Genomic DNA, 13,807 nt, shown 5'->3' on the forward strand with positions numbered 1-13,807 from the left:
TCACGGAGCCACAGACGAAGGATGGTGGGGGGACCATGGAGGTTTAGCGTGATTCGAGAGGAGAGTAGAGGGATTGATGGATGACACGAGGCACTGAACAGGGGAGGGGGAGGGTAACGTTGGGGACGGGTTTTTTTTTTTTTGTTATTATTTTCCCTTTTTTCTTTTTGGTTTTCTTCCTATGATGGTATCTCATATCCCTGATTGTGAGGCTGGGTTTCAGTCTCGCTGCACTGGTCGACTGTGTTGCTTAGATTTTAATCGATGATACCTGACAGTAGAAGGAAGTAATTACATGTTTAAATCCAATAAAAACATTTAAACCATCAAGAGTGCAGTGCTGTAGGGCTCACAGCAGCCAACACCAGCAACAAGGACACAGGCTACAAGAACAGGAGCATCTGCCCTAGCCACTGCAATGGCTTGGTTTCAAGTGTCAAGTCTTGAGTCCCAGGTAGACGTATAGGCAAAAGAGGTCGAGCAAGTTGCAGCACCAATGCCCATTCAAAGGCTTGTCCAGGACTATCTGGATGACCAAGCAGAGGCGTATCTGGATAAAAATCCATTGGTGTGTTGGTATGGGAAGAGGCATCAATGGCCAGTTCTCAGCAGGTTGGCAATAAAATATCTTGCTTGTCCAGTAGCCACTGTGTCTGCATAGCATGTGTTCAGAGTAGCTGGCGCTGTTATCACAGTGAGAAGGACCAGTCTCTTGCCTCAAAACATGGAGGGATTGATCATGATCAAAATGAACCAACACTTTATACCACTGAATTAAACCATACCTGAAATACGACAGGAGGAGGATGAGGGTTATTGGCCAGACTCGGGTCATAGTAGTGTGTTATTTGACCAACTTCTGGGTGAACCACCTGAGTTTGAGGATGAACTCCACTTCTCTGACTGAGATGGCCTGGGCCACCATAGAACTTTCCATTGCTGAACTGCTTTACCAAATAAAATATATATATATGGATATAGCTAGGGTAACATTACATATTTTGTTTGTTTGTTTCGGATTGACTTATGCAACTCCACCATTTAAGACACCTGTATGGCCAGATTGGAGTTGGAGTACAGTGAAGAAGTCTCTAGCTCCTTTCCCTTCACGTACATTGGAGAGACAATGCCTTCCTCCGTCCCATGGCTAGCCTTGTTTTATCTCCTAGGAGGACTGCCCCAGGAACACATGATTTACAAGATTAGCCAATGTGTGTTGTGTGCATCAGAGGATTGACAACTGTGTACCACCATGCTTGGATTGGAACGGGTAACTAATGCACCAATGAGTGACATATGAGTGGTGAATCATGTGGTGGCAGACAGTGAGGAAGGGTGTGCAACTATAATTTAGAAGCTTGATTGCGATAATTTGCAATATTTGCAGCCTGATTGTTGATATTTTTCTTGAAGGTGATTGGCCCTTTGCCTTTGACACTTAGCGAGCAATACTTGTCAGGTCCAATCATTATTTAACACTTAGCAAGATTTGCTTGTCAGGTCCAATCATGTTTGGACCTGGCAAGTAATTCTGATACTAAGAATTTTAAGGCAAATTAAACCTTATCTTTCAGATGGCAATTTCAGGACAGTGGTCACGTTACTCGTCATGTCAAGATTGGACTACTGCAACGGCCACTATCTGAATGCCCCAAAACAAGTCTTCAAATGGCTTCAGATAGCGCAAAATGCAGCAGCCAGGCTGCTGTCAGGCACTCCCAAATTCGTTTCAGTAAAAAATGAGCTAACCAGGCTACACTGGCTTCCGGTGAAGCAAAGGGTTCGCGTTAAGGCCTTATGTACGGTTTTTAAGGCTCTTAATGGTTTAGGCCCACTTGAAAAACAAATTCAAGTGGTATGTTCCAGCCAGGACCCTTCGATCGACTGGAGCAAAAAAGGTCCTTATACTCACAGTTAAAAAGACCTCCTGGGGAGGCAGGAGTTTTGTTGCATGTACATCTAAGGCTTGGAATGATCTGCCATTCTATCTGAGGAATGCTTCGGACCTCCTTCATTTCAGGAAGGGGTTGAAGACATGGCTGTTTACTCAATGATCCTCTCCGCACTACCGCTAGGCAGTACATAGCGCCAGGACACCCCAGGGTAACCGCTGCACTCAATAAATTCAATTAACATAACATAAGATAACAATCATCAATTGTCATTTAGTTAACAAACACAAGTCTACACAACAACATTACTTTATCTTCTTGTTCAACAACAGCAGTGCTCTGCAGGTCGATCTATCTCATTCAGGTCAGGGGTCGGAACATAGTTGGACAGATTCATTACTCGGAGTCAGGAGGATAATAGAAGGACTCATGGCAGGACTACCTCAACAACAGGTAGAAGATTGAAGTCATCCGCTTCAGGGAAACCAACATGATGATGACTCTAAGAGACCTACTCAGCTCTGTGGACTGGTGAGAGGTGCCTTATTTTTGCAAATGCAATGCTGCTGAGTGTGTGTGCTGGCTCAAATCTGGACCTCCTCTATTATGTGGTTGGATGCTGGGCCAATTGTAACTTGTTAACACCTGGAGACAGACATGTCATGTCACATCGAAACATCGCATTATGCACATGATTGGCTAAGTGTTATGATGACAGTTGTGAGATTGATCAGCCAGGTACATTCAGCCACTTGTCTGTGATTGGTTGTAATTTGCTCTCACTTCTCAGTAAATTGATCACACATGAGTCATAAAATGAATGATTGAAACAGACTATGCCCTTGCTCTGCCTCTGAGTCTTTTTGGTACACTCCTCATGAACCTAACCTTCTTTCTTTCTCTTGGACTCTACAGTATAATTTCTGTTTTACAATCGGCAGGGCTTCTTTTCTCCTGCACAAAAGGCAAAAGCTCCATAGCTCTCCTGCTTACTTAACCAACCAGCTTCAGTCAACGACTGCAAGGTAGGTGACTACTGTTCATTCCAGGGGGCCTCGTACTGCCGTTCCACTGCTTGCCCTGCTCTGCCATAGCACTGGGTGGTGGAAAGAAAAGAAAAGAAACAAAAAAAGGAAGGAAAAAGGAGGAAGTAAAGCAAAAAGTTAAAAAATACAAAAATGTCACAAAAACACAAGATAAAATGACAAAAAACATAAAATACAAAAAGACACACACTAATAAAATAAATAGAAATGTGGGTAGATAAGTGTGATGGGGAGGATTGAAAAGATTAGATAAGGATTGCAAAAACAGGCCCTGCACCATGAACAGAACAGAAAACAAGATTTCAGAGCCCATATGCACCACGTGGTGCTATTTGCACGCAGTTTCCCACACGAGAACGCACATCACACTGCACACAACGTAAAATTTCACATTAACAGGCACTGCAAGCAGCTCCACCCACTTGCAGACTCTGCGTCGCGCAGCAGAGTATTTTGGGCACTTCTCAGAGTTCCACGTAGCGCGACTTTGTGTACTGCGTCCAGGCCTAATTGTGACCAGATTCTGATAGTTTTCAGCTTTCTTTTCTTTTATTACATAAACCTCCACAGTTTGCCCTGTCTTCAATAAGTTTAATTTTGGAGGAACTTGAACCAACCTTCCTCCAGAAAAAGAATCTGGTATTTTATAGATTTAAATCTACAATTCAAAGCTTCTAGTCCTGTACAGAAACTTAATCAAATTCTAGATACTCTAGGTTTAAAGTCCATTTCCATGTTTCCCACCCACTTTGAGCTGATTTAAATTATTTGGGCTGCTTCCTTGACAGTTCCATTCTGCTGTTCAGTTTATTTTTCAGCTATGAAGTAAGCTTCAAAAAATAATTAGAGGTCACTCTTGGAAAGCTTTCTACAGTCTCACTACTAGTCAGTCTATCCATTCAAGGCTTGAAAAATGCTCAATATACTCTGAAATATTCAATCTGTTTGTTCCTATAAAAACATCTAAAAAAATAATAATAATCCTTGGTTTGCTAAAGAGCTCACTAAGACTAAGATACAAACGCATAGAGCTGAAAGACTTTGACATAGATCATATGATCTTCAGACTAAAATTACACGTTTTACTTAAGTAATTGAAAATTGTTTTAAAATCAGAGAAAAGGATACTGTTTCACAAACAGTTTGACAGATTTAACAAGATAGCTGGTTAAAATGATTAATGTGATCCGAGAACCCGTTATCTGCAGTTCAGTTGCAGTTGTCTCGCCTCCTATTTTATCTAAACCACTTTTATGTATTGATAACCAGAATTAGAGTGGAGATTGAAGCTGAAACTTTCATCATTCCACCTTGTCTTAACCTGATCAAACAGTCTGAAACATGCTCATATATTATGGAGCTGTTTGACCTATGCTAGAAAAATTCTCTACTTTCTCTTACACTGAGCTCATCACCTTGATTCAACACAGCTGCCCCTCACTAGACATTTGCCATGCCAAATAATTTTAGAAAGTGGCAAAATCTATAAGTGCAGAGATTGTGACTATTCTTTTACAGTCTCTTTCAACTGGTTGCACACCATCATGTTGGAAAGAAGCAACTGTGTGGCCACCGACGAAAGACCCCTCAATATACCCAACAATCCCAGGCCTTTTCCAGCTCAATACTCTACTGCCTTATTTATCAAGATTAGTTGCAAGAATTGTATTCCTGTAATTACAGGTGTACTTGGAATCTGTCGCCTTTCCTGGTTGGTTTCTGTTCCAGGTTGCCCTACTGAATAGGTTATTATTTCAGTCCCGGATGACCTCCCGGAGGATGATGGATTCCAGAGATCCAGGAGCCTGAACCAGGCTTCTGTTCTTTCACCACTGCTTTTTAATTAATATATGCCGCCCCTGGCACAGTTGCTAAACCACACTGTAACACACTTCCTATCTATGCCGACAACGTCCAACTCTTCTTTGGGGTGTCCCCCAACCAAGGCAAAAACTCATACTCCACACCTCTTCTAACAGTGTAGGAGCTGTTAACTGATAGATTACACAAATATTTAACATTGAACCAGGACAAGACAGAGTGTTTGCTTACTTCCCCCAAACTCAATGTGTCTGATATTCTATGGCCCATTCGTATGGGCCATCATCCTACCTTTGACAGATATATTTATAACCTGGGGGTAAACATTGAATCAAATCTTGGTCTTGGAGCCCAAGTGGCTGATACATTCAAATACTGTTTCTTTTATTTAAAATCCTTACTGCTGTGGTTTTCATTTCTAGAATATAATAATAGAAGCCCAGTAGTTAATGCATAATTCAATCAAGAATCGATTATGGAAATTCCATCTTTGTGGCAGCTTCCAACAAATATCCTTTTTGGTTACAGCTTGTTCAGAATACCGCTGTAAGCAGTTTACTTCAGTAACAGGAGTCAGAAGAGATTTGCAATGGCTCCCGGTTTACATGCGAGTTACTTTCAAGGCCATGACTTTGCCATGAATATGGTGCATAAAGCAAGTCACGCTCAATCACTTGATTTCATGGGCAAATGATTTTGCTGGCATAAACATTCAATGAGCTTTGATGTGATCAGCAATTTCTTCTACAGGTTTCAAAATCTTGTACCTTCAGCTCTGGAGACAGAAAGTTCTTTGTGGCTGCCGCAAAAGTGTGGAACACTTTACCAATAGCCAGCCATACCCAACCTGTTCAGAAAAGCCTTAAAAACCTTCCTGTTCAATCAGTAACTCTTTTAACCTATTTGGGGGAATGTTGCACTACAAATATTCTTGATTGATTGGTTCTTTGATTTTTGTAGTTGACTCCAGAAGTGCAACAGATATGCCCAGACATTGGCCTTGTACTCACTATGCATTAGGACTCAATGCGCACCCTACTGAGACAGGCCCAAAATACTGAAACTGGTCTGGGTTTGCTTTTGTTCCTTTCTGGGGCCATAGCATGATAGGTGTGTAGAACTGAGCACCTCTTGTTTTGAGCTTGAGGTATCTATGGTAAGGTGAAGTAAGTTCAAACTATAACTTCGGACTTCTCTGCATGAATGTGTGAACTTTAGACATTGAGGGCCAGACAAACAAAGGTAAGCTTACACTTTTGTGTAACTTTACTACTTTTTGGTATTCATAAAGGTAAACTTAGACCAAAAGTCTTACTTTACTACTTTTCGATATTCACAAAGGTAAACTTAGACCAAAAGTTTAACTTTACTGCTTTTCGGTATTCACAAAGGTAAGTTACTACTAGTAAAGTTAGACATTTGTTCTCCCAGGGCCAGGGCCGCTCCTCTACCGAGGGCTCTGCTGCTGGCCCCAGTAAGTCCTCCTGTTGTTAATATTGACAATTATATTTTCCTAACTTTTTCTGCACCTTATTTTTTCTGAACTATTATTTCCTTTTCCTAATTCTATTTTTTACCAATTCTTCTTTGATCTATCTGTTTCTAAATTCGTGTTATCCCTGTCTGTCTGTAGCTACGCTTGCCCAGTTGGCCACTCTTTAGTTTGAAAATGTTTTAAAACTCAGATTCACCAATGGCTCTAGCCACTGAGTCCAGTCCTTTGGGTTGTCCTCTTCTAATCTTATTAAGAGGCTTTTTGACAATTGCTACCCACAAAATGCCCAACTAGACATTTTACTATTTTTGATAGGATAGGACATACTACTACTATCTACTCTACTCTAGTACCAGATTTGTACTAGTGATGTTCTTAAAATTCCTTAATTGCGAGTAGCAAATTGCTAATCGCAATTAAGGAATAATTTTCCATTCAGTTCTATGGGCCAGGAGGCCCATAGGAATGAATGTGAAATTATTCTCAATTTGCGATTCGCAATTTGCTAATCGCAAATTGAGAATAATTTCAAGGGTGCATGGGTGTCCAAAGGACACCCTGTTGCACCCCTGAAATAAGCATGGGTACACATGTGGTGAACATACATGCCCTAAGGGCATGTATGTGCATCACATGGCACTTTGAAAAATGCAAAATTTGTCATTTTTCAAGAAATTTGCAAATTACCACCAACTTGAAGTTGGTGGTAATTTGCGATTCCTTAGGGACAATTAGCAAATTTTTTTGCATCATACATTGCATTTAAGGAATCACAAATGTTGCGATTCCTTAAATGCAATCGCAAAATAAGGAATCGCAAATGTAGTGATTCCTTATTTTGCACCACATTTTGCTTAATGCATTCCATTTAGCAAATTCGCATTCGCAAAGGCCGAAATTCGCGAATTTGCTTGATACATCTGGCCCTAGAATTAGAAAAATACGAGGCTAGAAGAGCAGTGCAATGATTGATAAATGGAAAAATTCCTAGGAAGGGAGACAACAGGACTGTTTTCATAGAAGGTTTTTGATTCAAGGTTGTATTTTCAGAATACCCCCTTGACTCACAGTAGTTTGCAAGCACAGCATATATATTGTGTATGTATGTTATCAAGCGTCTCCCTCCAACTCCGAGACCCACTCCCTACTAATGTAATTTATTTTCAACTGTGTCAGCCAGCTTGCCGTGGGTGGCCTATCAGCTGCATGGTTACACAATCAATCCAAATTACCTCAAGCTGTCCCATGTATAATCAATGATCATTTGGATCAAATATCATCTGCCTTGTTGTAGTAGTCAGGGTGAAAGTGAAATTGAGCAGTTGCCCTCATGTGACAGAGTATGGCTACGCATAAAAGAAAAAAAAAAGATGATTGTGTAGTCAGCTTCCGCACCTGCAGACAGTAGTAAATAAAAATAACGAGTATGTTTGTCTAGGGCGCAAGCTGACTGAGTTGGTATGCCGCTACAACAAGGTTAAATTAGCTAAACAAGAGAGAGAAGAAGAAGACTGGTCTACTCCATAGTGCCTAGTAGTAGTAATGCCTAAAACTCTCACAAATGTTAGAGTCAGAGGAAGTGGTAGGATACTACACATGTTATGTTACTGTGCTTGCTAATACTACTGTGCCACTATGTGTAGAATTTATTTGGTGTTACTGTTTTGCTAAGAGTATTTTTACTATTGTCTTTTTATTTTCTTGATATAGCTACTCCTTCTCAACCAATAAAATCAAAACAGGACAGGAAGGAGTTGGCAGCCATGGCCCGGTGCCGGTATCTGGAGGCCATCTGCAAGGAATATCGGCATCTATTGGTTCTAGTAGAGAAGGAGGTGGCAGCAGCTGTAGCCTCCTCCAATGCCCCGGGCCCCAGCCATGCCCCTCCAGTGGTTTGGCGTCGCGGTCTGGCAGCCGCCCGCTGCACTTCACCATTCAACACTGCTGCCCCCCTCTGGATGCAATTGCAAAACTTTCAAGCACTGCATGCTCCTCCGGATTGGGAGCCTGGAGGAGTGGAGGGCTACAAGTGAGCACCCGATAGAGATTCCGTTGGATTGCCTCTTTTTTAATCTTTTTTTTGGTGGGTGGGAATTGGGAGTTGACGTTTGGGAAATGTTGAGATTTATATTTATTATTTATTATGGACAATTTAATTCACCGGACATTAATTGGACTCTCTCTTTATCTTTTTGGACATTGGTTGGGGTTAGGTAGAGGGGTGGGTCAGGTGTTGTGGGATTTTTACATTAGTTTATTTTGTTAGGGGATTAAATTATTTTTATACTTAAACTTTACATACGATGTAAATGTTTTGTGGGGGTTTACTCTTTTACTTCACATGGTTTCCTTTGCTGCTGCAGGGCCGCAGCCAGGCTTTGATTTAAATATTCTGCTGATAGTTTAACACACGAACACACGGTGGAAGAGGTGTGGCGCCGCGGCCAGGGCGACTGACGCTGGAATCTGGGGACCACGGTTCGATCCCCGGCTCCGGCGGCAGGTTAGCCCAGCACCATGTGACTCTGGGCAATAGCTCGCTTAATCTTCCCGACGGCCCCCAGCGCCTAGAGACCCTTACGGGTGATTGTGCGCTTTACAAATGTGGACTTTTACGAACAGATAGATGCGGTACCCTCACTTGTGAGTGACTTGTCTTTCTAGTACTGTCAGTCTCTCCTCCTAGTCTATGCAGTTTGCAACTGGACTCGGAAGGGTGTGGGTGTGTGAATTAATGAATGAATTTCCATTATTAATTATGCCTCCCCAAACTTCTTCTCTTACCTGTGATTGATGTCTATTTAAACTTAGACAAAGCAATGGCTGCAAGGTGATGATGGTTTGGTTTCCCAAGATGCCATGGTGGTGGTAGTAGTAGTAGATGACACTGGCAGTAGCATTTGCAAAAAAAGAAAATGATACAGTCAGTCGCCTGAGGGAGACTCTGGAAGGAGTATTAGAACGAAGTACAGTACAGTACACAAGAAGACTGCCAAACAAGAAACCATAATAATGATTAGCAATGCTAAAGTAAAATAAAACATAATGGTGACTGGGATAACCTAGTACAAGTTACAAACTGTAGTTGAATTGACATATAAAGTGGACAAGCGTAACCTTTAGTGCTGTAAGGATGATGAATCGATGCCGTCAATCAATTATGATGGCTTTTGTTCCTCTGGAAAAAAAATGTACTTGCACATACTGACCATAGATGGGCAAGCAGAAGAAGATCCTCACCCTGCCTTGAGTTAGTGTTGCTTTTACCACATCTGCCACAGCAAGTGTGTGATCAATGATTGGAGTAAAATAATTTAATCACACCTCAATATAAATCACACAGCCCGGAGGAAGAGGGTTAGTGTTTAATGAATGGTCGGGAAGGAGTATTTGAGGTAAAGGTTTGACAAAGACAAACACTGCACATGGGCAACACCCAATCTTGGCTGCCGACCATCATATTCATAAACCTGTTAAGGGAGAAAAAGGAAATGCATTCATGATGATGACTTGATGGTTAATGATAAGTAGTACTAACTAGATTAGTAGATGGTACAGGGCAACAGTATATTATTAATTATTATTATTATGCAATTGCCTTGCCTGTCTGTCCTCAGAGAGACTAAGAGACCCATATTACATACATTTTATGTTCAGTTGTACCGGGTTTCCTTCTAAAGCTAGCAAAGACAATTAAAAAATTGCTGTAGGGATCAATTATAAGCAAAGAGCAAACATAATAAACAACAACACACAGTTGTAATGATTGAAGAGAAAAAATAAATCAAATTATTTAAAAAATGATGAATGATACGAAGTTACTGTTTGCTATCCTGGTCAAATTGGGGAGTTGCGTCTTGGCATTCCTCTAGGTAATCCCTTCCATGGATGCTCCATCCGTCAATCTTGGGTGCCACGTTCTGCCTGGTGGATGTGGATTGGTAAGGTAAGTGTGAGTTGTTTTTCCCAGTATAGCACATGGTAAAGGCTGGCCTGTAAGTGTAGAAAAACAAAAGGGATATTGAAAATGAAGAAGAAAAAAAAAGCATAAATTATAGAGGAGTGCAACAAGAACACTTTCAGAGGTGGCATGGCTAAATCGTGTCTACTACTCTGTTTCCAGCAATAACCGACAACAACAACAGGAGAGAGCAGGCCCACGGCACCCACCCAACCACCACTTAGCTTAGATTTTGAGCCAGACATAGCACACATATACAGCAACATAGCATTTTCTAAATTAGGAAACTAAATCAATGCACTGCTGTCAGTCATATCACTACACTCGCCTCCACCACTACACAGACATGTAGGTCTGCTGTCGTTGTTGTTGACATGTTTACCTTTTAGGCCACTTCATGAAATGCCCGAGTTATTCCATAAATCATCTCCGATCCTACTGACTGACTGCGATGAGCATAGTATGGTTATCATCATCACCGTGTCCAACTCTGTGGTGTACAGAGTGAGTCCAGAATAGAGTACATATTCAAAAATTCATCGGATCGGCATGGAATAGAAGTACAATTTTGTTATTAAACAACAAGAAGGGAAACATTGATTTGAATCACTTTTAGTGTGTAGATTATATACTAGTACAGTTGATACACAACAACAACATGAACACCAATCACTCAGAGTCAGTGTCCAATGCATGCCATCCATCATCATTACCTGTGTTCTTAAGGCACAGTTCCTCTCTGCTCGGGAAGGAGGCTAGCTATAGTCATGTTCTTTAGAGGGTCTCGATGAGCCAGGCACGCATTTCTTGTACTATTCTCCATCTAATGTCTGGCTTGAGAAAAATGGATTTAGGGCGTGTCAGGAAGGAGCAGAACTCCTCGGAGTGGACCTACTTCTTTAATAAATGCACACAGTTGCTACTCCAAAAGGCAATACAAAGAGTAAGACGTTGGTGATAGATTTGCTGTGATTCAAACCAGGAAGACAGGGACACACAGAAATAATAAAAATAAATAAGGAAGAAAGTAACAAATTGAAAGCCTAGTTGTAAGGGAAGTAGAGCTCGTCCTCAAACTCTGGTGGTTCACCCAGATGTAGACAAGCTTATGGTTGTGGGATGTGCACTGCCTGTGCTTGTCCGTATTATCCGTGCTCTAGAGTATCACCCCCCTCCTGGAGTGTGTTGTGAGAAATCCGTAAGTTGCAGACCACCCTAGGCACTGGGTTGATGCTGAACTTTATTCAGCCGGCAATTCATTCATACTTCAATTCAATTCACTTTATCTCCTTCTTTTCATCAATGTTCGGTTTATTCTTCATTCATGATTTTCTGAATATGAACATGTTTCATTCACATAATTTCATCTTGATGTTCCAAATATATATATCCCATATTCCAATGCATGTCGGTGCTCTCTGCACCTTCATCAGGGAACAATCTGCAATTAATAAACAATCATAAACACCCATAGTATTTCAACTTGACCTTTTCATATATACAGCTTATGCTTTTAACAATGATATCTTTACCTATATTACACACTCTCCCTTGTGAGGTTTTACTCCTGCGCGCACTGCATTTTCTATTTAAAGCAAATACTCCTGATGTCTGTAAATATATCCCTCAGGTTCTGTTCAATGGTTGTTACCAACTATAATACATTATCAATCCGCTAGATTCAAGGAGAAATGCTGTCTCTATGTGACTACCCCATTATCTGCTTATGGTTCAGTGACTTAAAAAGCTTCACATCTATACATCTGTGAGAAAAAAAACCTCTATTGTGTCTGCTTCGTTCCGCCTTACTCTTTTAGCTTGTTTAGTTCGTTAATGGGTGGGTGTTAACGCTATTCAACTGCGCCGCTGTGTGCTTGCACTCACTTCACTATACATGAGTAAACGCCCAGTCTATTTGGCGCGTTTTAATAACAAACGCCAAATGTATGTATGGCATTTCGACTAGTTTCGCTACTTAAATGTGCATTTTCACTACTCTACTACGCATCCTCGTATAAGTTGAAACTATACTTTGCAGTTATGTCACGTTCCATAAAGGAAACTTCGAGTTATTCTGTTTCAGCTCACCTTGTTAGTTTTAACGTGTCCTCTCAGCTCGGCCGATGCCGGCGGTTCTCCCTGGATGTTTCTGTGACATCTTAGTCACGTGATATTTACCCTGAATGACCTTTCGCGCAGCCGTACTGTGGGATACTCGCGCTCTACTAGTTCTTTGTAAAAAACTTTATTAAAGTTTGCGATACCAACTTGTTCTAAATGAACTGTCTATATGTTGTCAAAAAGCGTGCTATATAGCAAGTAACCATGACCCGCCGATGGCGTTTGGAAAGATTCAACCAATGTTCATAGCGACCATTATTATCACAATATGGGTATACATGAAATCTAGCGGATTGATAATGTATTATAGTTAGTAACAACCATTGAACAGAATCTGAGGGATATATTTACAGACATCAAGAGTATTTGCTTTAAATAGAAAATGCAATGCGCGCAGGAGTAAAACCTCACAAGGGAGAGTGTGTAATATAGGTTAAAGATAGCATTGTTAAAAGCATAAGCTGTATATAGGAAAAGGTCAAGTTGAAATACTATGGGTGTTTATGATTGTTTATTAATTACAGATTGTTCCCTGATGAAGGTGCAGAGAGCACCGAAATGCACTGGAATATGTATATATATATTTGGAACATCAAGATGAAATTATGTGAATGAAACATGTTCATAATCAGAAAATCATGATTGAAGAATAAACCGAACATTGATGAAAAGAAGGGGAATAAGTAAATGTAATTAAAGTATGAATGAATTGCGGGCTGAATAAAGTTCAGCATCAACCCAGTGCCTAGGGTGACAGACTTATGGGTAGTAGGTCTAAAACTTACGGATCACCCAGATGTAGGTCATCTAACACACTACTTCTAAGACCTAAGTCGCCGTCATCATCTACCTGCTGTGCTACTTCAGGTATGGTGTAATCCGGTGGTATAAAGTGCTGATTCATTTGATCATGATTAACCCCCCACGTTTTGGGGCAAGAGACTGGTCCTTTTCACTGTTACAATGCACCAGCAGCACTGAAAACAGCTCAGAAGAGACACTTGCCACAGGCCAGACCGAGTAATGTATCGCCAGCATGCTGAACACTGGCCTTTGAAACCTTTTCCCATACCAATACAGCAATGGGTTTTGATCATCAATGTCTGTTGGGTCATCCAGATTGGCCTGGACCGTCCACTTAATGCTAAGGGGTGCGCAGCTTAGCTCACCCTCTTTTGCCTTAGCTTCAGCACTGGACCTAACAATTCCTTGCAGTAGAAACCATTCCTGTGCCGATTTTGGTGGGGCTGATGCTCTTGTTGTTGTTGTTGTTGTTCTTGTTGTTGGTTTTGGATCCTGTGAGCCAACCGCAATGCCCTCAGGCTCTGAAGTTGAACTTGACGCCGGCTGCCTTGCAGTACTAGTTGTGGCCTGGAGTAGCAGGCCTCTAATTGCCGGCTGTTCTTTTTTAAAGCGACCGGCTTCTGCAGCTATCCAAGTTTTGTACTTGGCAACATCCACTTCTGAAAAA

Source organism: Lissotriton helveticus, chromosome 6, assembly GCF_964261635.1.
Source record: "Lissotriton helveticus chromosome 6, aLisHel1.1, whole genome shotgun sequence".
NCBI classification, from domain to species: domain Eukaryota; kingdom Metazoa; phylum Chordata; class Amphibia; order Caudata; family Salamandridae; genus Lissotriton; species Lissotriton helveticus.